This window comes from Doryrhamphus excisus, linkage group LG11 (assembly GCF_037039965.1).
Source record: "Doryrhamphus excisus strain RoL-2023G ecotype Guam linkage group LG11, RoL_Dexc_Guam_v1.1, whole genome shotgun sequence".
In the NCBI taxonomy this organism is placed as follows: domain Eukaryota; kingdom Metazoa; phylum Chordata; class Actinopteri; order Syngnathiformes; family Syngnathidae; genus Doryrhamphus; species Doryrhamphus excisus.
Genome location: NC_136367.1, coordinates 21571304 through 21595342, shown reverse-complemented (window position 1 = coordinate 21595342; position 24039 = coordinate 21571304). Strand labels below are relative to the sequence as shown.

General features: G+C 44.7%; 1 protein-coding gene across 3 annotated transcripts in view; it reads left to right on the top strand.

Moving 5' to 3' along the window:
• Positions 1 to 24039, top strand: part of LOC131135265 (cadherin-4) — a 141174-nt gene that overhangs the window by 44574 nt on the left and 72561 nt on the right. The gene's annotated exons all lie outside the window — the stretch shown is intronic.

The following is a 24039-nucleotide window of genomic DNA, read 5'->3' as shown; positions in this document are numbered from 1 at the left end:
CATCCTTGAATCGTATCAGTTATACTCCGAACACGCAGTATAAATGGCGTATACATGCAGTATACGCACAGTATACATTCCGTATACAATATTCATTCCATTTGCTGCTGGCTGTTCCCCAGCCAACCATCGGGTTTTGAACAGCAACCAGCCCAGTGAGCCTTACCTGTGGCTGGTGTAATTCAGGCTCACAGACGCTCTCTCCCGGGAGACAAATTTAGCTTCGTTGTTATGAATGTGCTCGGCAAATTCAGCTGAGCTTTGAAGATACCCGATCGTGTCTGGTTGTCACGCGCGCACACACACACAGCACGCATACACACACACACAGCACATATACACACACACACACACACACACACACACAGCCGTGCATTTTAGCTTCCATAAAAATGCAGCAGGGAATTGCACAGACAGAAAAAAGCCCAAAAAGATGACATCAAAGTGGAGTGGTCAAGTGTGGAGCTCCACCTTTCCCGAGCAGCTTTCAGTCTATCCATTTTATTTCTATCTGTCAGTCCAGACTCCATTCCCTCTCCACGCGTTGACTCCAGGGAGATTTGGCTGACATGCCTCCGGCTAAAGGGAATTTGCTCTGCACATCAAGTATGCATCATGATGTGTCTGTGGGCAAGACGCTCCCGAATATGTGAAACAGAGATAAAAGCCCATGTTGAATTATTGCAAAGTAGCCATTCTCCATATTGGAAACGTGGGAAGCTGCTTTTACCGCGGCTCAATGTTGCATTGCGGAAGATAAGTTGCATGCTTGTAATGTCTGCTGTACTCTTTGGAATGGGAATTTCCCTTCCAATGGAAATGATCCACGCGTAATTGGCAGCACCCGTGGCCAATGTGGGTGCCGCCCTATGAGCCGATGAATAAACGGCATATAGTGTACATTTCAGCCCGAAATCATTCATACGCTTCAGTTGGCGTGATTGTCACCTCCTTGCTGGAAATGGCTCCAGGAAGTGGCCAACGACTAAAACGGGGCGTTCAAGCTCTACTTAGGGTCTCATGCAGAAACATCAGAAAATGAGGGTGGCCTTTTTGATATTTTTAATGACAAATATCATTTGTGCTGTTTTTTGGTAATTATATATTTTTAACAATTATATTTGATCGTGAAGCAGTAAAAAATAAGCTGCAGGCTGAAAATAGCCGCCAAGCTGCTCTTTAGACGATGTGTTGAAGATAGTAATTTAGAGGATTAGAAGACATTTTGAAGGAAAACCTCCACTTTGAGGTCCCTAATTATTTATACTCCCTCTCAGTACTGGCATATCTAAATAGAAGAAAAAAACTATCCTTTGGTCTGGTCTGGTTTTGACCTGCCCCCTTCCCTCTAATGCAGCGAATGGGACCAGTCTTTCATTTTGACACAGTAAGGTGTAGACCTACCGCGTTGTTAGCATATATGCTAGCTAGACCTGCCAAATTATGGTGTGAGAAATAGGGAAAAAGCTAGTGGCGTAGTCTGACCGCTACAGAGACATTTTTCCTCGTCTGGATGGATTAATATTGAACAGCACTTGGAATTACTGACTCCCTGAAATGCAGCATGGTTGTTGCGGGGCGCAACTGTCAGTGAAGCGGAACAGAAGTTGCATGTACTTTATTCAATGGCGGTACCATTTTAAAAATCATCACCTACAACCGTACTTCAATGACATATACGTATATTTATATTTGTATTACATATTTTTTTGATGAGTACACGACTTAATACAATACATCTCAGTTTAGTACCTTGTAGTAGTTTGTGTCACAACTCTTCACTGCTTTAATCGGTTCCACATCCTGCCATCCCCGCTCAACTGCCCAGTGGAACCAGTGACGCTCCAGGGACAGAACCCCCCCATGGCCAATTAAACCATTAATTGCTTATCAGATCCAATTTCGAAAGGCAGCAAATGAGGCATAGTATTCTCAAATCTGTGTGTGTGTGTGTGTGTGTGTGTTGGTGCCAGTGTTTGCATGCATATGCGAGTGTGTTGCCCCTGTCATCCCCAATCAGTGGAATTGAGATACCTAATTGCTTAGCTCCTGCTCATTTGCTTTCCAAACTTTCCTTTGTTTTCCTAATCAGACAGGCGCGTGGAATTGGACCCGAGCTACACTAGGGGCTCTTGGTGCACGCATGCACACACACACACACACATACACACACACAGAAGCACACACACACCAACCAAATATGGCATGATAGTGCTGCCTAACAATGCAATACTCCAGTACCATTCTTGAAAATGCTAACTTTGTTTTGATGGCAGGTGCTACACTAGGGGGGCAGTGCTTGGTGTTCCCCAACATCTTCAGTACATCTTCATCTTCAGTAGGACCGAGAGTGGAAAATGATGACTGAATGCATGTCTAAAGTCTAAAGTATATTCATGTAATACATCGGTACAATCAATGAGGGCCACCCCCCCACCAGTAATTACCCAAGCCTTGATTTAGTGAACATTTTGAGAGTCAGGTGCTCATCCACACCCGTACAAACTAAAACCGTATTGGTACACCCCCAGAAAGTGGCAGTGACAAGTGAACAGGATTATTTTAACAGGGCAGATTTTTGTGCTTAAGTGCTTGTATGAGATCTCATTAGTTGGTGTACGTTTGGGAAATGTGTTAAGTGCACACACTAGCAAAAAGCCACTCACACGTCTCATTATATTTAACAGCACAACATCTCATTAAACCTGGAGTTGACTTGTTTAGGGGGGGTTTGTGTCATTATTTGTGTTGTTTATTTATTTTCTCTGGGAAAGTCACCGGGTCACAAAAGTGAACGGCAAGGGTCACGTAGCTGGCCGCCCCCAAAAGGGCTTCACACTGTCTGTGCAATTTAATCCAAACCAAATTCCTGTTTGGAATAAGCTGCTTGATATAATGATCTGCTTTTGGGAGGCCAAGGTTTTTATGCGATTTGATTCTCAACAAAAAGTAAAAAAGTACTGCACCCAACAAACTAGTCTGTGGAATCGGGCGGCCAAACAAATCATCCAGACGTTGGTGACTGAAGAATGGTGGTTGTTTTTTACAAATATTCCCAGCCGGGAACCCTTAATCGTCTTTGTTATGCGTGTGGGCGGGTTATTTGCTCATGGAATGCGCACAGAAAGATAATCAACTTGTATATGTTCCATTTCTTCCACCTAATAAACCCAATGAGGCGTTTAAGCGCACTGCGTATTTCTGTTACAGGAATCTGTGCTTTTTAAAAATGTAATGCAACTGTAAAAAAGACACAAGTGCCAGAACTTTGATCAAGAAGGTGAGGAAGTATTGAAGCTTAAAAGTACCTTTCAGCAAAGTACGAAGGTAGCCGCTGTCAAGTTTATTTTTAGCTAGCATAGCTTGCAGGGGGGGTGGTTTAACAGACAACAAAATAACTATGCCTACTAATATGTTGTTTTGCATCAAAATGACTTTAAGTTTTTTATCTTATTATTTTAACTTCTTTACTTTAACTTGAGTTTATAACTATTTACAATTTTCACATTTAGAACTGAACTGTGTGTGCACATGCTTTCCTGAAGGTCTGCATGTGACACTCCTCCATGTAACACTTCCATGTAACACTCTTCCATGTAACACTCCTCCATGTAACACTCCTCCATGTAACACTTCCATGTAACACTTCCATGTAACACTCTTCCATGTAACACTCCTCCATGTAACACTTCCATGTAACACTTCCATGTAACACTCTTCCATGTAACACTCCTCCATGTAACACTCCTCCATGTAACACTTCCATGTAACACTCTTCCATGTAACACTCCTCCATGTAACACTTCCATGTAACACTTCCATGTAACACTCTTCCATGTAACACTTCCATGTAACACTTCCATGTAACACTTCCATGTAACACTTCCATGTAACACTTCCATGTAACACTTCTCCATGTAACACTTCCATGTAACACACTTCCATGTAACACTCCTCCATGTAACACTTCCATGTAACACTCCTCCATGTGACACTCCTCCATGTAACACTCCTCCATGTAACACTACTCCATGTAACACTCCTCCATGTAACACTCCTCCATGTAACACTTCCATGTAACACTTCCATGTAACACTTCCATGTAACACTCTTCCATGTAACACTCCTCCATGTAACACTTCCATGTAGCACTCTTCCATGTAACACTTCCATGTAACACTCTTCCATGTAACACTTCCATGTAACACTCCTCCATATAAGACTTCCATGTAACACTCTTCCATGTAACACTTCCATGTAACACTCTTCCATGTAACACTTCCATGTAACACTCTTCCATGTAACACTTCCATGTAACACTCCTCCATATAAGACTTCCATGTAACACTCTTCCATGTAACACTTCCATGTAACACTCCTCCATATAAGACTTCCATGTAACACTCTTCCATGTAACACTCTTCCATGTAACACTTCCATGTAACACTCTTCCATGTAACACTTCCATGTAACACTCCTCCATATAAGACTTCCATGTAACACTCGTCCATGTAACACTCGTCCATGTAACACTCGTCCATGCTTCTCCACTTGGTCTGCCCCGTGGGGGGCACGTCGCTTGTCCAATCAGACACTTGAATGAAGCGTCTGTGCCTTTAGGCGTGTTTACCTTTCATGGTTAAAAACATACGCTTCCACATTAGAGACTTGGTCTTATTTATTTAGCGGATACAAAATCCCAAGGACATCGTGTGTCAAAAGCCCTCCAAAGCTCTCAGGACCGAATACGTGTCGGCGAACAGGACGGATCTCGACATTAGTTCTTCTAAGTGGCTGTTCAAGGATGTCTGCACTTATTTCCTCCTCTCCGCTTTGTCTCCCGTTGTCTCGCTAGTGGAATAATGCATGCAATGCGCTTATTTCCCAAACACACACTTTGCTGTGGGATACTTTGTATTATTATTTGTGCAGCGCCAAGCTGGCAACAAATGATGAGAGGAGGAGGGGAAACACTCTGGTGTTTACATACTTCTGATAAATGACTGGCTGTTTGCTTTAATAGCTACAGTGAATACAGAGACGCATGTAATTGCCTTTATGTTGATAATGGAGTCGGTTGGATGCCGGAGGCATACACACTCAAGCACATGCACAAACGGAGTGCACAAACGTGACAATTCCCTCATCCCTCACCTCTTCTATTACCGGGTGGCTTTTTTCACCTCCGGGCTTGATTTAGATGAAATGTCACTTTTAATGGAAAATGTGATGGACGCAAAACAACAGCCTGGAATATTGCCTGTGTTGGGAGCAGAAGAGGAGCTAGGTGCCAGGGCAAGGTCAGCGCTAGGGGTCCCCCCCCCCCATGTTGACCATAACATTTAAGGAATTCACGGGCTGCCTGTTGGATATCAGCATGGAGGCAAAGCAGGCTGTTCTTCGTCATAGATTAGCTTGACCGTGGGAAGTCCTGGTTCGGGGCTCGCTTCGGAAGGGCGGGGGTGGGGGCGGGCGGTGCACAGCAGCAGTAAGCGTCACGGCAGCCCGTCTTATTAGGACTTTCATTTATGTCCATCTGACTTATGGTGTCTTAATTGCTTTCATATCTTAGCTTTGCATGAGTTGCTCGACTTTAATGAGTCCCAAACATCCCTTGCGAGCCAGCCTTTTGTTTTTGTTGCACATGTCTGTCATGCACGCAGTTGCATCAAACCCCCGGTGGTTATTTTTCAGCATCAGTGATGCACAAACGGGGAAAGCGTGCCACAGGCTCCCACGTGCTCTTCCTCGAACCTCATTTGTTGCAGGATGCCAGCCTTCAGACGTTCTGTTGACCGCTATGCAGCCATGTGTTCTTACACTTCCTTTGCCAATACTCCCATTCGCCTGCGTCGTAATGAATTCATCTATTGATCGCATCACGTATATCCCTCACGCCAGGGCGGCCTGAAAGCTAAAAGCTGCATTGTTGATTGAATACACCATCCATCTCCAGATTGCAAATCAGGCCTCGGGGGGATAGCTTGGTGTACGCCGGATCAGATTTTGTTCACTGCAGAGGTGATGATTCATTTCGTAGTATGCAAGACTGTCATCCCGGATTTGGGGGGGCCGCAGTCTTTGGCCCGCTCATGTCATGTCCTGTCAGGTCTTGGAAGAGTTGTTTCCAAAACGGCGTTGATATCCATCAGAAAGGAGGCAAACCAATTAGCCCAAAACACACTAAACCCCACTAAACACTTTTGGGTGTCCTTTTACTCTCCACTGCTGGATCTTTTTCAGATTTTGACGTCTGTTCTTCTCTTTAGCGGACGCCATTGTTCTAATCTATACGGGCTCTATACGGGCGCTGCTGGGGCCACAAAGGAGTCCAGAAGATTGGAGATGCTGGCAGACATCATCCATACTTGCTTTTTGCTGATATCGATGATCAATATGGGATTGGGACGCCCCAATCCGCACGGATGACACCTTCATGCTTTGCATTTGTTGAATTCAGTGGTCTTGTACCAAAATGTACCAAATGGAGATTCCAACCGAGGTCTTCCCATCTCCTGACTGTGTGGCCTACATGACCACAAACCACTCATCCACCGTGCGTGCCAAGAGGGAACATTTTTGCGTGAATTCTCACCTTAACCGTGAATCACGCTAACCAGGTGCACGCTAACCAAGGTTCCACTGTATTTAGATGGGCTTCATTATTTAGTCGTGGCGCCACGATGAATGACAGGCGGCGGAAGCCCTGCCATTTTGTTTATGAGCAATCCACGGGAGTGGAAAGGAAGGGAGTGAAGAAAGGATTCTTCAAGAGCCAACCAGCATCAAGTTGCTTTGAGTAAAATCCAAAGATGAGAGCCTACTTACGTTTGAACCCAGAGGTGCTCCTCTCGTATTAATAGCTATTGAAGAAACAAAAGTGAGCCAGTGGAAGGGACAAATATTCGTAAAATGCTAATGCCTGTAAACGTAGGAGACAGGAGAAGCCGACCGACAAACCGATGTGCTCGGAGTGAGGTTTGATTAGCTCACCTGAAGTCAGTCTGTGTGGCAGAAATGACATGGAAGTTGGGAGAGTGGTGTTGTCATGGAAACTGAATTTTGTTCAGCTGACAGGCAGGGCGGCGGATAGGCTGTGTTCCTCCCGTACGTGACAATGCCCGCCGATAAAGACGTCATCCTGAGAAAAATGCCGCCTGTCAATCATGGTGAGTGTTGACATGGTTTTCGCCGAGGCCACACCGTCCTCGGTGGTCCGCTGGGGGCTCTGAAGCTAACTCTACTGGATCTGTATTTTCCTAGGATTTGAACAGTTTAGGAAAACAGACGTGACGTGGCGGCCACGTGTCGCGAGAGGATGGCGAGTGGCTGCAGTGTGTCAAAGTACAGGACTTGAACGTCTTGTCATAAACCAACACACCCAAGAAGGATAAGACAAAGAATTACTATTAGAGGACGATGGCCGTGTCATCCTTCCACCAACAAGTATGCCGCAAATAATATCAAATATGCGGAATATTCCATTTGCTTTCCTGACATGCTTGGTGGTTTGGAGGCACAACTCCTGGTTTAATCCAAGCTGACGGCAACGGTAGCTGCAGTTTTTCAATTAAAACTGTCCCCATGGTCCTGAATACCGAGAGGTGTGATCACTGCCTGTCACTTCAACTCAGCGCAAACATGTTTATTTTTGGTCCCGTATTCATTTAATGGGCTTGTCAAAGCTGATGGAAATGAGAGCAGGCAGAGAGCGCTGATAAGCCCCCCCCCCCCGCTATTAGATGGGCCGGGGCTCTTATTTGTAAGGCCGAGTACGAGCGAGCCGGGAGTAAAACAAACACCATCCTGCGTGTCTCATTGTACGATTTTGCCAGAGTCAAACTTTTAAGGATACATCCCATATTTCACACTCCTCGTCTGTGAAGAAGTCCCACGGAGGAGAGCAGCGACTCCACACTGCTTGTGCTTCTGAAATGTAGGGGAGATGTGGACGCATGGGAGCAGACATTCTGCTCTTATTCTCTTTGGAGCTCTCTTCTATTTGTTGTCGCGACTGAACATGCAGGAGAAAGAAAAGACTTGGATTTTTTTCCCATCCAGTTGTCTCGGGAGGGCTAATAGCTTACATGGCGCATGCTGTACTTCAAACAAAATACATCAATATCGGCATCAAATGAAACAGGGACAGATGCCATCGTATCATAAAATACAAAGAAGATACATTTTCACACACACGGAGGACCGCATAGTGAAAAATGATGCATTCAAGAACCACTTTGATGTTTTTTAAACCCGCAAGTGTAAAATAAATCAAATCAATCTTGCGCTCGTGGGTCTCCTGGATGTGTGGACAGGAAGTGACGTCAGGGATTCAGAGTTGAGTTTTGGTGTCTTTTGCGATCGAGTCCGGCGTGTGTTGCTGGTGACACCTAGTGGCCGGTGTAGAGTACTGCACATTAATGTGTGGTATTGCCTGAAACTGCATTTGTATTTCAGCTCATTCGCCACATTTTTATGTTTGGAAAGCCACCTTGTTCATCACCTCACAAGATTAGACTCCCATCTTGCATCAGGAATAAAAGTGTGTTTCTACCTGCTCCCATTCTCTAGTAATCAGCATTAGAACATGGGCAGGTTTCAGGAAAATATCAGTTCCCGACTAGAAAAGCTACATTATTTGTTGCTTCTGTAATAACTGAAATATGAAAAGAACAACACCGACATAAAGAACAGCACAATAGCAACTTCTTTACAAATACAACACAAGGAGGTGTTTACCATTTTCACATTTGGAGCTGAAATATGTGTGTGTACGTGTGTGTGTGTGTACGTGTGTGTGTGTGTGCACGCTTTAATGTTTCCCGACAATGCTAACCTTCAGCGCCCTACACTCCTCCACGCTCTCTCACTTCCTCCTTCCTGTCATGTGTCATTCTTACTTTGAGGTGTTAATGCACGAGTGGAGAGTTGCATCATCACCTTTTTTTGCCCCTCAACGTCAAAGATGTAAAAATACATTGTTGGGATCAGGCATAGCAAATGTATACTGGTATGGACAGCGTTAATGGGAACATTATTTCTGTTTGGGTTCAACAACTGGCAACACAAACAATGTTTGCAAGTGTCTTGCCGAGGAAGCTGAAGGTGAAGGTAATGGGGTGTCCAAGTAGGGACCCCCAAACCTTAACTGTCATGAACTGCAGATGTTTGCGCCCCAGAAAGGTGCTGACCACACACTGAAGGAGAAGGAAATGCATCAAGCATTCTGCTTTCACAATCTAATCTATAATGTATTTACTTTTACGCCGGCATATAAAGAACGTCGCCGAGCACAAGCGCTCCAACACGTGCAAACGTGTGAACGCGTATAAAAGCCACTGAAATGCAACTGCTGCAACGCCGCTTTCCTACTTTATGGGAATGCTTTGAAATGTGTTTGCTGTTTGACATCTGCACTTTACTTGCTTGCCGCTCATGTGAGCCACTCTGGCTGCCTTTTTTTGCTGCCATTTTGCTTGAACTATAAACAAAACCTTGACTTGGAATATCAACATGAGAAACAAAGTACCATCGTGGCACTTTGGGGCCATTTTACGAAATGAAAAATACCAGGGAGTTGGTGGAAATATCCGAGGGAAACATTTTCCTAAAGCTTTTTTTCCTTGTCTTTTGTCTGCTTTAGACTGGAGATCAATGTCGATGAGTTTGTATCTGGCCTGGTTTGGGGTGTTCCCTCACTACATGGGGGTTCACCTTTTGGAGATTTACTGCTTTGCATTTTAATTTTCTTTACAGCATATGAACGTTCCTGTGCTTATGTCTGCTATATTGGGTAATACAAGTGTAAGGTGACTATAGGGATGTTATTTCATGGCTGGAGGGCTTTAATCCTCTTTAAAGTCAGTATTTAGAAGGTTGTAAACGAGTTTTAAATGCTTAAAACATACTCTGTGAAAATATTTCATTTATATATACCAGTCCAGGGTGTACCCCACTTCTCGCCCAATGTCCGCTGGGATAGGCTCCAGCATACCCACACGACCCAAATGAGGATAAATGCAGAGAAAATTGAGGGATGGATGGATGGATGAGAAATTGTGGAAGTTCACTTATCAGGATGGGCTAAGGAACCAATTAAGCGATCAGCAAGGCATTACTGTAATGCGTTTATTTTACGATATCAATATCAGGGACGAGCTGATACCGAAGTCAGTTCTGACTGATATTGTTGTTGGTGCTGGACAGCATTGGTATATATTAGATTTTAAAAAGCCGTTTTCAGAGTTGAACATGTTGATCTAAAACTATAAGCTGTTTTCTTAATATTTCCCTCAGGGATTCAACCTCTGTTTGCATATGTCTTTATCACAATCCTGCCAGTCTAGCAATATTTGTAAAACAGAAACAGATTCCACTCTTCGCCCCTACATCCCAAAATGCAATTTTACAAAGAGTTGGAATTAAATGCGTTTGACTACTTGACATCTTGCGAATGTTCTCGCCCTTTTATGACAGCCCTTTCCACCAGATTGCTCCTCTTTTCCAAATGATACCATACAGGAGCGCTGATGAAAGAGCGTTGGCATGCATCTCATCATCTACCACACAGCTTCACCAGCCGACACATAATAGACTGGGAAGAGACCCAAGGGAGATTGTTAAAATAGAACGGCAGGTTAACTAAGACCAGCAGTGAAGTATTCCCACGTGGGGATCATCAAATAGATACCTAAGAGATGGATGGCAGCCTTTAGTTGCCTTCTAATAGTCACACATTGGACACATAACTGCAAGGATGGCTCCCAGGTGGACGGGGAATACTTCACAGCGCCCATTACCTCCGTGGTTGTCAGTGGAATCAAAGCTATGGAAGGACGCAAGGCAGACTGGCGAGCAGGCAAGGCGGCCTCTTTTTGGCTTAATGTCTAAATGGGACTGTTGGGGGGTGCAACAGGGTGCCCGAGATGGTGACAATGTGACACGGAGCACAACAGAGGTGCACTTGTTTGGAAGAGTTTAGCTCTTAGAAATGCATTAGCTAAGATGGAAGCTTGGGGGTCAATAAAAGCACACGGGGGCTTTGAAAAGTGCTTCAGTGTCCATGTTTGTTTTCCACCATCTTCATCTCCTCCCTTGCACTGAATCCACAGGATCTAACTAATCACCTTGTGCCCGGACCAACACACCCAGCTCCTCATCTCCCCGGGCCGTCGACCAGCCTTCACTGCTCTTAATAACACACATTCGTTTCATTCAAGCGGCTGGGAAATGAGATTAGTTTCAGAGGATAGAACACGGCTGCAGACCAGGGAGCAGAAGATGAGAGAGAAAGAAAGTGAGAATTTGTGTGTCAATTAGCCCATCAAGCAACCCCCCCCCCAGCTTGGAGCTCAGCGTATCGCCGTATCGTATAGCATGATGGTGCAAGCGGACTTGATGATGACGAGTTGTTTTTGTCGTCTGTCGCTGATACCGTTCCACTGGCACGGAGAAAGATGCTGCTGATTCCGTCTTTATTGGCAGATATTTCTTTATATTTCTCTAAATCTGCAGTCGTGCCTCCGCTGAGATACGGCTTCCCTGGAAATCGCAGCGTAAGATACCATATGTTAGTGGAAGCACTGAGTCAGCTGCGCCTTTGTGGGTGTGTGTCCATTTCAATGTGTGAGCCACTGCAGTCGCCCCCCCCCGAGGTATGACACAGTCCACAGTGAGAAGATTGCGACAGGAGACCTGGGATGCTGGACTAAAGCTCTCCTTGCCGATATGCATGCACATACAAATGTACACACTCAGCTAAACGTCAATTGTGTGAGATAAAGCATACACAGCCCCCGGCTGGGGCGGCAGAGGGGGGCACTAGGCTGCCTAAAGCCCCCCAGCACGTGTCAGCTCCTCCTACCGTCCCTCGTTGGGGCTTTGCATTTCAACTAAACATCTGGCTGTGTCAGCACCAGTTCATCACACCCCCCCATCCCCCAATCTGGGCTTGTTGGGCGGCGTAAGAAACCTCTATGTTACCAAGTATGATCACATTGGTCCGTTCCTGGCTCACTGAGTTCAGTCCACGTGGAGAAGTAAGAACTGAACCAGCATGAATCGGTGCCGGTGTCCGTGCACGTAAGCCAAGACGTGTTTACACAAGCAATGCAGAAAGGGAAGAAAGCCGCCACCCACTGGGCTGCAGCTATTAATCGGTTAGCAGTACAATGGCGACAGGGCCATTAGCTGGTTTTAGCCTCCAGGAAGAGTGCTTCAGTATTAACTGGATTGTTATTCAAAGGGTGGCAGCACACATTTTACATTAACGCAAGCACTTTACACAAGACCAATGGTTTGGACCTTAAATTGCCAACAAGAGGTTAAGACCATGACTAGCAGAGGAAGGACGGGGGGTACGCTGTGGAGATGTACATTAGAGGTGAGCGAGTACACCGCTACCTGGATCTGGATCCGGATCTGGATCCAGAACTGCATCTGGCTCTGGATTTGGATCCGGATCTGGATCCAGAACTGCATCTGGCTCTGGATTTGGATCTGGATCTGGATCCAGAACTGGATCTGGATCCGGATCCGGATCTGGATCTGGATCTGGATCCAGAACTGCATCTGGATCTGGATTTGGATATGGAGCTGGCTCTGGATTTGGATCCAGATCCAGATCCGGAACTGGATCTGGATCTGGATCTAGAACTGCATCCGGATCTGGATCCAGAACTGCATCTGGATCTGGATCTGGATCTGGATTTGGATCTGGATTTGGAGCTGGCTCTGGATCTGGATCAGTGTCCATATCCGGATCTGTATCCTTATTCATATCCGTATCTGAATACATAATGAGTATTTTCTTGAACCACAAATAATGATGAAATGTACTTGTACTAAACGCGTCCTCCATAACAACTCATCCTTATGTAAACGTAATACAGCCCCAAAAGCCACAAGCCGGCATCATCATCACTCTTTATTTTGGCTTTGCGTTAAGTAACATCATCATCACTGAGGCCGCTTTCCAAAACATCAACCCTCGCATACTTTCCTTTTCCCTTTTCTTCCTTCGGACACCCCTGGACTAGTCCTGTGTTGGATAGTCCCTATATTGGAGATAAAGGACCACATGAATGGAGGAGACAAAACAAATTCCCTTCTGGCAGCGGTTATGTTTTATGTGTCGCAACGGCCACTGCAGCAAGTTGGCCCCCCCGGCGGGGCCCTCATACCACGCAATGTCGGCGCTCCGTCTTCTTCTTCCATTCACAAACTTTGGTGGCATAATTGATGAAAATGAACATACAGCGTGCGACAATAAGACTTTATATTCTGCAGTAATCAGACAAGTCATTAGGCAGTAATGAGCCGACGCTGAATGCTCTCGTCGGGTTTGGGGGTAGTTTGGGCGCACGGGGAGTGTCTGCATGCGTGTGAGTGTGTGTGCAAAATGACACATTAGTACGCATTCACCCCGACACACAAACACACACTAGCCGGCACTCCTGGAGTCCCACTCCAATTACGGCATCATCTCACCCGGGAAGAAGCCCACTTACCCAGCATTCACTTCATGAATAATTGATTCTTTGTGCCAGTCTTGTATTTGTAAATACATGTTTGCTCTCTGATTAATACTTTTCTAGACATTCTCATTGCTTCCATGTGATTACATTTAAATGTATTATTTATTAGGCCAAAATGTTTTCTGCTTATTAGGTATCAAAGGGGCCGCGACAATATTTGCCCTAATCTCACATCTACATGCAAACACGCACGCTCGCCGCACACTTGGGCTCCCCGCAGGTGGTATTGTGTTAGCGTGGTGGAACATGATGAGCTGGACCCTTTGGATGACTCGCAACGTGTGAATGCCGGCTCCATTCACAGCTTCCTTTAATTGTCGGTCAACAAACAAGCGCTTTCAAGAATGTTTTACCTATGGTCGTTGCATCCACTGTACGTACCGTATATACTGTATTTTAACTGTCAAGTAGTAATCATGTCCTGTACTACACATCTAGAACATTCCCATTGGTGGTTGGCACTCTAAGTCTTCCGAGAGCTTACTAAACGGACTTAAGGATGTATCGTCTGTGTGATTTGGGGTGAACTCGTGTCGATGAAATGTGACCCCACAATGGCGACAAATGGACACTAATTCAAACGGAAGCAGTGGAGCCAACCCCAAATTGCCTTACGGGTTATATACGTGTAGCTGTAATGGCCGTCGGCTGTGTGAGGCTTCAATCATTGTGTTCCACATCATGGTGCAATGTTTTGGCTGAAAATATTGAAATGAAATACGAAGAGATCATAGACGAGCCGTGCACCGAGTGGCTTTCTCTGTGCACGGCGCATCATTACTGCGCGCGAGCATATCTGTAAACGTACACACATTTGTTAGTTTATTGCATTTTGTGTCGGTGTACTCCTCAGGAGTGCGAGCTCGCCAAATGAAAAGACGTGAAAAAGCAGCGCTGCTCTGCACCATATGCCAAATCCACGCCTGCCTGCCAATTTGTGTGGGATACTGGCAAGTGCTAGCAAGGCTGAATTTTGACAGCGGGAGATGAATAATTGAACATGTGCGGAGGGAAGTTCTATTGGGATATCCATGCAGAGAGAGAATAGAGATATGCAAGCCTTTCCGCCAGCAAAACCCTCATTTGTATGGGGGTGTTTCCTTTTTCAAGTCAATAAAGGCAGCCACTAATATGAACTTGGATCGTGTTTTCGGATGAGGCACGGCCTATACGGAAGAAAACTTGACAAATGTTTGTTGTAACGAGCAAACAAAGGCGGAAAACAAAGCAGCTCTATGGAAACGTGAAGTCATACAGCAAATGTACTTTATACTAAACTACAAATAATAACAACTCTTTTGCTTTTGCTCCCATTTTTCAAAGATTTTTAAAACTATTCTGAAATGTCGTTGACAAGCCTGAGTTGATGTGCATTCACGATTCGTCCACCTCTCAGGTGTGGCATATCAAGATGCTGAATGGACAGCACGAGGAATGCACAGTGGCCACAACAAAAGGTCACTCAAATATTGCAGTTTAACTGTAATGAGGAGCATCCAAAAATCAGTCGCTATCCGGTGGGACCCTACTTGCCTCTAATACCGTAACGCCAAGCGTGTTTGAACTGGCCTGCGCTAACGGTGACGACTAGCAGCTTACAGTTGGAAGCCCTTACATCACCGTGGTGCACGGAACCCCCCTTTTCTACAAAAGAGTGGATGGAGAATATTTTTGGAGTCCATGCTTTTCAATGTAGTTTACGACACGACTTGTTCACAAGTCACCAATCCTTTCAAAGTATTTCAAGGCTTAACGGGGGGTGGGGGGGCATATCCACACAGGTAAAGAGGTCAAACGAAATGCTGTGCAACATACAGTACATCAACATCAATCCAACAGAGCAGGTTTAGCCTTGAAATAAAAATAAATACAAGCGTGACTTTGGCTGTCTTGCCGCCAGCGATAGAATATGAGAAACCTTTCATGAGGGCTTCCAGCATATGAGCTTCCAGCATATGAGCTTCCAGCATATGATCTTCCAGCATATGAGCTTCCAGCATATGAACTTCCAGCATATGAACTTCCAGCATATGAGCTATCCCCACGCCACTTGCTGCATATTTCCATTACATTTGGTGTCATCATTTCAGGTCTGCCATCCATCAACATCCTCTTTATCAAGTCTATTAAACATCATTGGTCACAGGGAAGACGTATAGTAAAATGAGGCTGTTATTTTACGATTAACTACAATAAATCAGCCCTGGGAAAGATGGAAGACAAATGTTTTAACCCTTTTACCACCTGACAAAACATTACCAGAATTAAGGGAACAGCGTCTAGGGCAGATTTCAAGCGACTAATCCGTGCCTTTGTCTCCAGCAGGCTAGACGACCGGAACGACGTTCTCACCGGGTTCTCGAAATGAGCCGTAACTAGGACCACATTAGTCCAGTACCAGGGTCTCCAACTGGCCTCCTGTGGCTTTTGTGTATCTTTGTATGTTTTATGGAAGGATTTTTTGGGGTGATTTACCCTTCTTTTCCTTAAAGCACTTTGAACCACCTCGCGTCCGAATGGCGCTCGATAAATAACCTTGCCTTTCCTTGCCGCGCCTCGCCCTTGCCATTCCACAAGTGTCTTAGCCTTACATGTCACTGGAATGTTTAGTTTGTTGACATTTGAATGAGATACACGATTCCAGGCTACTGTTATTATGATTATGATATTGTAACTCAGGATACTACGATAACTACGGACTTGTGTTAGACCGCAATGCAATTTACCTTTGAAGCCTCACGGTAAACAAAGCAGACAAAAGTACGAATAAAAAGCTGCTGTTATGATGAGTTTGTGACGACTGTGACCAAATGAGCCCAAATATCACGCCTTAGGAATCCTCGATCCTAACTTTAGTAAAAAGTGTGTAAAGTATGCATTTGTTGTCCAATTATTGTTAAAAGTCACGTCCAAACCTCCAAACTATGTTTATGAAAAAATACAGGCAACCCTGAAAAATATATTTAAACTCCTATTCCTTAAACACAGTCTGAAACTCTTCCACAGAACCAAACGCCAACAGGACTGAAGTACTTTACATGTACTTTGGGTACCACATTTCGGGGTGCTGTAGTCGGGGTACCCTGGAATATTTCCAGCTTAATACCTAATTAAAGGCAGGAGCAGCGTGTTGCGGAACCTCATTTGGATGTAAAGCGGATATGATCACGGTTAGTGTTTGCTTTATTGATGTAGAAAGGTTCCCTGATTAAAATATGTCAGCCAGGAATGTAAACAAGGGCCATGGAGATTGCTTGTGATCAAATGTGAACAAGCTGGAGGACACCACAAGGGCAGGCGAGCGCTTTCTATCACTCAGCCATAATGCCGGCACTCCAATGAATACCACCCAAGACAATGCACCGAAATGTGGGCAATTTCTATGCAATAGTCGTGTTTGCCATCGAGCACAAGAAGGACGATGACAGCGACGTGAACCCTGCCATATCTTGAGGAAATATTGAATGACGGCTACGGCGGTCTGTATCGACCGGCCCTTGGTTTCGCCGTGGAAGCGTCTTGATGCTGATATGAAAGGAACCACAATCGCCTAAGCTCGTCTTGGTGGGGAAGCACAAAGCCGCAGACGGCATTTACATTTTCTCCCAGCCATGTTTTGTTTCTCTGCAGCATGCCATGACAAATGTTGCAACAAGGAGAGGATAGTCAAATGGACGTCGTTATGAAAGCAGCATCCACAGGCCCGTGTGGCCAATCATAATTTGGATTTACCTCATTTCTTCCTCGACCTACTTAGCCAATTTACCCCCTCTTGGCTACCACGGTATTTAATGATGAGCCAATATGGAACGTATTTCTCGCTGTGTTGTCCATTTGTACTCGTTGCGCTGGATGACACGCTAGCCTCCCACTCATCACGTTATTAAAGACTTCCCAAGTGGGCGCCACAGGTTCATGACACATAAAAAAGGTTCTTGATGTTGTTTTGGATCTACTCCGTACGTGCGCTCGACTTTACTGAACTCATGGAGCATAATTAGCATAAATATGCAATGGCTAAAATCTGCTTGGATCAGTCAAGTCATGAATGGACGCCACTTCAATGATTTGGTGGTGGGAGACAACAACAAAATACAACGCAAAATATCTGCAGTTTCTGTATCTCTCTGGTCAGATTGTGATACCGGAGCTACACAAAAGTACAAAGTCCCCGGGGAGCTTACAGGAAAACTGCACTTTTTGGGAGAATGTTGCCCATCATCCACATCATGTGAGACATGAACGCGTCTCTCCTTCCTGTCAGTTTTAAAGGTAGAGATACACACAGCTTAGTACTGTATGGAATGGAATCCACGATGAAAACACCTCCCACAACTCCAACAGTGTTTTATATCCATGCTGTGACCATGTAGTAGCAGGTACATTCATGATCACATGGAGTACTTACAGTGTTTGGCTGTATTTTGGACATTCCAAGCATTACTGTAACTTTGGCGCTTTGATATCACATAGCAACATAGAAATGAACGTCTACGTCAGCAGTGATGTCATCGCTAATGTGTCGCCTTACCCCTTTTGTGGTGGTCTGAGGGGCCGTGAAGGCGATGTTGATGCGACATTGACGCGACATTGTTGACATTGTCGTCACTGTTGACGAGTATGTTGTGATGCTAGCCACTAGCCGACTTGTTGCCAGCTGCTGTGTTATGACTAAGTGTCAACACACCATCGCTTGCTCATATTCATGTTACATTATATGTAAATGAGCCATAATTGGCGCTTTTTTGAGTATTTTTCAGAAAACGTAGGTCCAATAAATGCAGTAATGAATGTCTGTTTTTATCTGTTTGTATATCTTTAGAATGACCTGTTCATGTCTCACATCAGGACTGTGGATGATGGGCACGGTTCCAAAATAGTTCCTTGGAAAGTGCTCCTTGGAAAGGGCGGAGCACATACTTTGTCCCCGTAGTGTCAGACGGAGACACAGAAAAGAAGCTGAAAAAGTTCATTGCCAAACCGTAACAGGTTCCAGGTACCAAACGTATCACAAACATCCTGGTTTTCCACCCATCACACGTCACTCTCCCACCACATCACGCCTGAGATGCCTTCACTGACTGATGTTCAAGACCACATGAAGAACATTACTGAGCCATAGCTGGCATTGCCGATATCACCCAGGCTGTAAAACAATACCACAATACCACCAGCTTCAGATAGATACATAGATACTGTATGCAGTATACTGTATGCAGTATACTGTATGCAGTATACTGTATGCAGTACTGCCGCCCCACGTGATCAGCGTGTTTCCCGGGTTGACTTAAACTTAGGACTGAGTTCCTGCTGGTCTAAAGTCTAGTATGAACATCAGTTTGGATCCTCTGTTTACATGAACAATTTGGGACTTTCCCAAAAATGCGTCCCGGCACGAGGCGGGAAAGCCGAGCAAAGCATTAGCCTTATCTCTGACTTTATAATCCAAGTTATTCTTTCGCATGAAAATACTCTGCCGTATCTACGTCTGTACTGCTGAGTCGCCACGTTACGTGATATTTCACCATGAAAGACGGCAAGAAGAAAACGAAAGTAATGAGTGGATTTGAAGCGAGCGGAGGAAATGTTGGGGCAAGGTCTGCGTGCCCTTGGACCGTTTAAGCAGCCATGGAGCAAACGTCTCTTCACTCACCAGCCCACCCGCCGTCCCCCAAAAATCAATAAACATAATAAACATGACAGTATGCCATACCTACCGTGGAGAATACTTTACACGGTCTTCCTCCCCGTGCCGTACATCAGGGCTCCACTCCGCCCCCTTCGGCTTTGAATCATCTTGCAGGCCTTCTTCACGTGAAGTGGCTGCCGGCTCATCCTCATCCTCATCCTCATCCTCATCCTCTCACAGCTTAATTGGCTCCACCTGAGGCTGGAGGGCAAGGTGTAATTGCGATAAGAGAAAATGCTGCGCTTGGCTGGTTTTAGTGCCCTTATCTATAATCTCCGGATTGATTATGGTTTTTCTGCCTGCCGTGCAAATTGGTCAACCCCATCAGCTGCCAGTGGAACCCACCTTAACTCATCTTGGCCACCGCACAGCACGCATCAGCGCACGATGAACTGCATGATGCATGTACTGCTGATCGGGCTGCTGTATGACGGCTGGCCCATCGCTGCTTTTTCACCCGTAGTCTGTAGTCATCGTCGTATCTACATGAAGGGCTTCTGGTGGGCCCTTGGAACATGCGGACATCCAGATGTTTGTTGTGCAACAAAGCACTGAGATGTTTCTCAGGCATTTTGAAATGAACTCGTACGTCTCTTAAATGTAAATGTATCCGAGATCAAATGTCAGCTTGCCAACTGATAGCGAACTACAAAGGTTCCAGCAAACGCCAAAACGATTTTTTTCGACAACAAAAAACCAAATGCATGCGACAACTTCCTGCGTTATCATGTCCGCTTTGTTTTCCAGTGAATGGATCTTCCCAAGCTAACCAATGTTTCCAGCAACCGTTGTTCTTGCGGCTGATGTTTCTTCTTCTGCTGACGGTGAAAACCTTCCGCACGTTCCTCATTGTCATGCTTTTGCAAATGTTTGATCAAATGTGTGGCATTGAAATGTCCAACGTTGCTGCAGCGTCGAGAGACACTGACTTGTAATGATTTCCAAATCAAAGCTAATATTCAGATAAAAGAGCAGCTGGTGTTTGACTCCAATGGAGCCAGGTGAAGTACGAGGTGAAGCACAATTTCTGCTTGATCTGTCCCTGCAAAACGCCACAGAGTAGAAGGCTTCTCCTGCGTCTTTGCTGCACTACCAATTAAAGCTGTTTTTCTGCCGCATATCTTGAGCGAATGGAGGCAGCCGCTAAAAGCTCTTGAAGCCAAGTCACAAAGGACTCGTGTGGCAGATGGTTTGTGTAAAGGTATGTGCAAAGAGGTAGCGGCGAAGAACGGAGCAAACAAGCATGAAAATAGCAGGCTGTCTCCAGTGTGCCCCCCGCTTTACCGCATACCCTTACCGAATTTGGAACTTGGGGCGGATGCCCGTATGCCTGGCTTGGTTCCTTCTTGAGGGGCTTCCTCTAATCCTCAGCTACTCATTTATATTATTATTTCGGCATTTCAGGTATTTCTCACATAAGCTAGCTACTTGATTTGAGCTCGGACTGCTGCTGAATGGAAATGAAGGTGGACACGTCACGGCACCGAAGGCCGAGGGCTTGGCGGATGAACGGCCATTTTCATCCACCGGATTTGATGCTAAAGTAGGATAAAGCTTGATATCGCCTCGGTATTTTTACTGGCCGGACAACTTAGTATTCTTATCACATTCATCAACGTTTAGGGCTCAATCCCGTGTCACTTACAAGCCAAGTGTTTGTTACCTAGCAACAGAAGGTGCCTTAACTTGAGCAACTTTGTGAAATCTGATGGATGTTCTCATTAAAATATAAAAAGGGAGATATCATGGCCACTTCAAGATAAATTAGTCGTGTTCATGAGAACCTTTAAAAATACTTCTAAAAATGTCTTTTTGAATGTTGGCCATTTTTGAAAAACAGGGACTGAAATAATCCTCTTCCTTTGGAACAGGTGAGACTCGGCATATTTTGGGTTCTTAGCTGCTCACCTGTGTAAATCATTATTGGATTCTACCGTAAGCTGCTTAAAAATACATCTCAGTCGTACGCTGGCTGCTCCCATAATCACACAGCTTTATTATTTCAGCCGTGGCGTATTCTTGACCAATTAGTTCACACTTTATTTCAACACGAGCTGGGACTAATCATACACCATTTCCTTTGGCTAATTATAGCGCCATTATGGGACATTAACAGGATAGGAAGGATAGGAAGCAGGGGCGTGCTCCTATTTGTCACACTCCTGATGGCCAGTCACTACAGCATAGACCCCCCCCCCAAACACTTCGTTTGGGGTGGGGGGGTTATTCCGTTATTCACCATGACCGTTATTCACCATGACCGTTATTCAGCTTCAGTGGCCGCTGTGGGAGGCATGAGAAAAAAGCATATTGGAATATCAACGCTGACACTTGAATGAGCCTCAGCCCTCAGAGTGGGCTTATTGCTTGTGATTGACACCTGAGTTTTGCCGTTTCCATAAAGAGCATTAAGTTTTGTCTTCTAAAAAAAGAAGTCATATTTTTCCAATCATTTCACCTCAGACTCAACTTCTTCAGGAGCGTCTGGCTTCCTTTCATGCAAACTATACTGAGGCCATTTCTGTGGATGCCTTTTAACTTTGGTGCTTTCGGTTCCTGTCTGTCAGGTGGGCGTTACGGCAGGAACAATTTACCTGCCAGTCAGCTCTACCTCTCGGTGCACCCGACATGTACGCATTCCATTGCAGAACAAAGCGGGCCTTCGTCTTCTCTTCGCATTTGAATGTTTTTTATGCCTAAGTGGGAGGATTGGCCTTTTGGGGTGCACTTCATAATCTCTCACTTTCATACAATTACTCCTGAAAATCATTAGCTCTTCATATCCCTAATGACTCCATCTACTGACTGGTGATTGACATGCTGTCATACATACATACATACATACATACATACATACATACATACATACATACATACATACATACATACATACATACATACATACATACATACATACATACATACATACATACATGCATACATACATACATACATACATACTACATACATACATACTACATACATACATACATACATACATACATACATACAAGCATACATACATACATGCATACATACATACAAGCATACATACATACATACATACATACATACAAGCATACATACATACAAGCTGTGGGGTCACTACAGGAATGCCAGACGGCCGCCGCTTTAAGCCACGGGGTACTTCTTGGTACTTCTTGGTATTTCTTGGTATTTCCTGGTATTTCTCAATATTTCTTGGTATTTCTCCGTATTTGCGTTGCTCTCGCTACCATGTGGTGTCTTTGGCAAGAATCCCATCTTCAGAGTAAAAGTAACCCTAAATGTTCATTCGTATGAAGTCTTGATGTCCATAAGCAGCATTAAAGTGTTTAATGAAGTTTTTATAACGATTGCTTATGGCCACTTGAAGGCAAATGCCACAAAAACACATTTCACTAACTAGACGGCTACACACAAATTACCAATTGTGTCGAGCAAAAATGGCCAAGCATATTGTTTTCATTGCAATTACTGTTGATGAGCGAACTCCTCATCACCAGCAAGGTGCCCCCACCCAAGAGAAATGCTATTTTCATTTGATGCATCTTTTAATGTATCTCTTATTCTGCCTTTTCCACTCCGGGATACAAATACAGTCTCCGCGTGCGCCTTGATTTCCATCCTCGGGGCTCAGACACTGAAATAGCTCTGGGACTGCGAGACATTGCAAGCCTTCTTTTTGTGGAGAGAAAGCTAAGAAACATTGTATTCTCCCTCCGACGAGAAAATGAAATGAATGTTTTCTGTGAAGTATGAAGAGAGACATTTTTCACCTGTGACAATCTCTAATTCGCTCTGCTCCCTCGTCACGCAACTGTCACAATCATTTTACTCCAACTGTTTTATCCCCATTCCGTGTCCAAGGTAGCATGTCGCCGTCAACCAGTGATTCGCACGCAGCGCCTTACGCTCGTTGGTGACCTTAGATGTTGCAATATCGGCCCAATTTCATGATGTTACACATTCTTAATATTATCTAGAATTGATGTTTTGTTTTTGTGTTACTTCTAGTTTATCTTCCATTTCCACATCAGATCACGTTATGTTGACTTTTTAGTCCGTCCGATCTGCTTTTTAAGTCTTCCTCCATGCAAACGCATGGTCAATATGCTCGTTATATTTCTTTCATTTATTTAATTCATGGATCTACTCTATTTAATTCTATTAAAACACAACACAAAATAAACAAATGTTAGCAATATTGCTGACTCTCATGGAGTTAAGACGTTACACCAGGAACTTCGTAGGGCTGGGCGATATGTCAGTATTTTTAAATATTGATATTTACTTGATATCTACACGATATCAAAACCAACCATGAAGCTTCAAAATGTGGCTTTGGCATGGATTGATATCGGGATATATATCCTATATCGATATTTGACCTAAATATATCAGGATGTGAGCTTTTGGACCATATGGCCCAGTCCTGGGTCATAGACTTTATACATGGTATACTTGAGCTGATGCTAGGCTAACCGCGTTCGGGGTAGCAGGTGGGGTCGTGGTGGGTTGTCAAAAGACCGGTAATTAATGGCGCCCCCGTTTTGAATTGATGGAATTGTTCTACACCCCTTTGGGACAGCGTGTTGTTGGTTCCGCTTCTTCCTCTCAGCCACCCAGACTGTAGATGGCTATATCGGACCTGCACAGGTCTGGTGGTGAAATTAGGCCAGGCTGAATCAAACATTAATCAGCTGTTGTTTTCGACGACTCAGGCAAGACATGCCCCCCCCCCGACCTACTACAAATTGTTAATGTGACTGCCATGACTCATTAATGAGCAGTCCCAGCTGGCATATGAACACA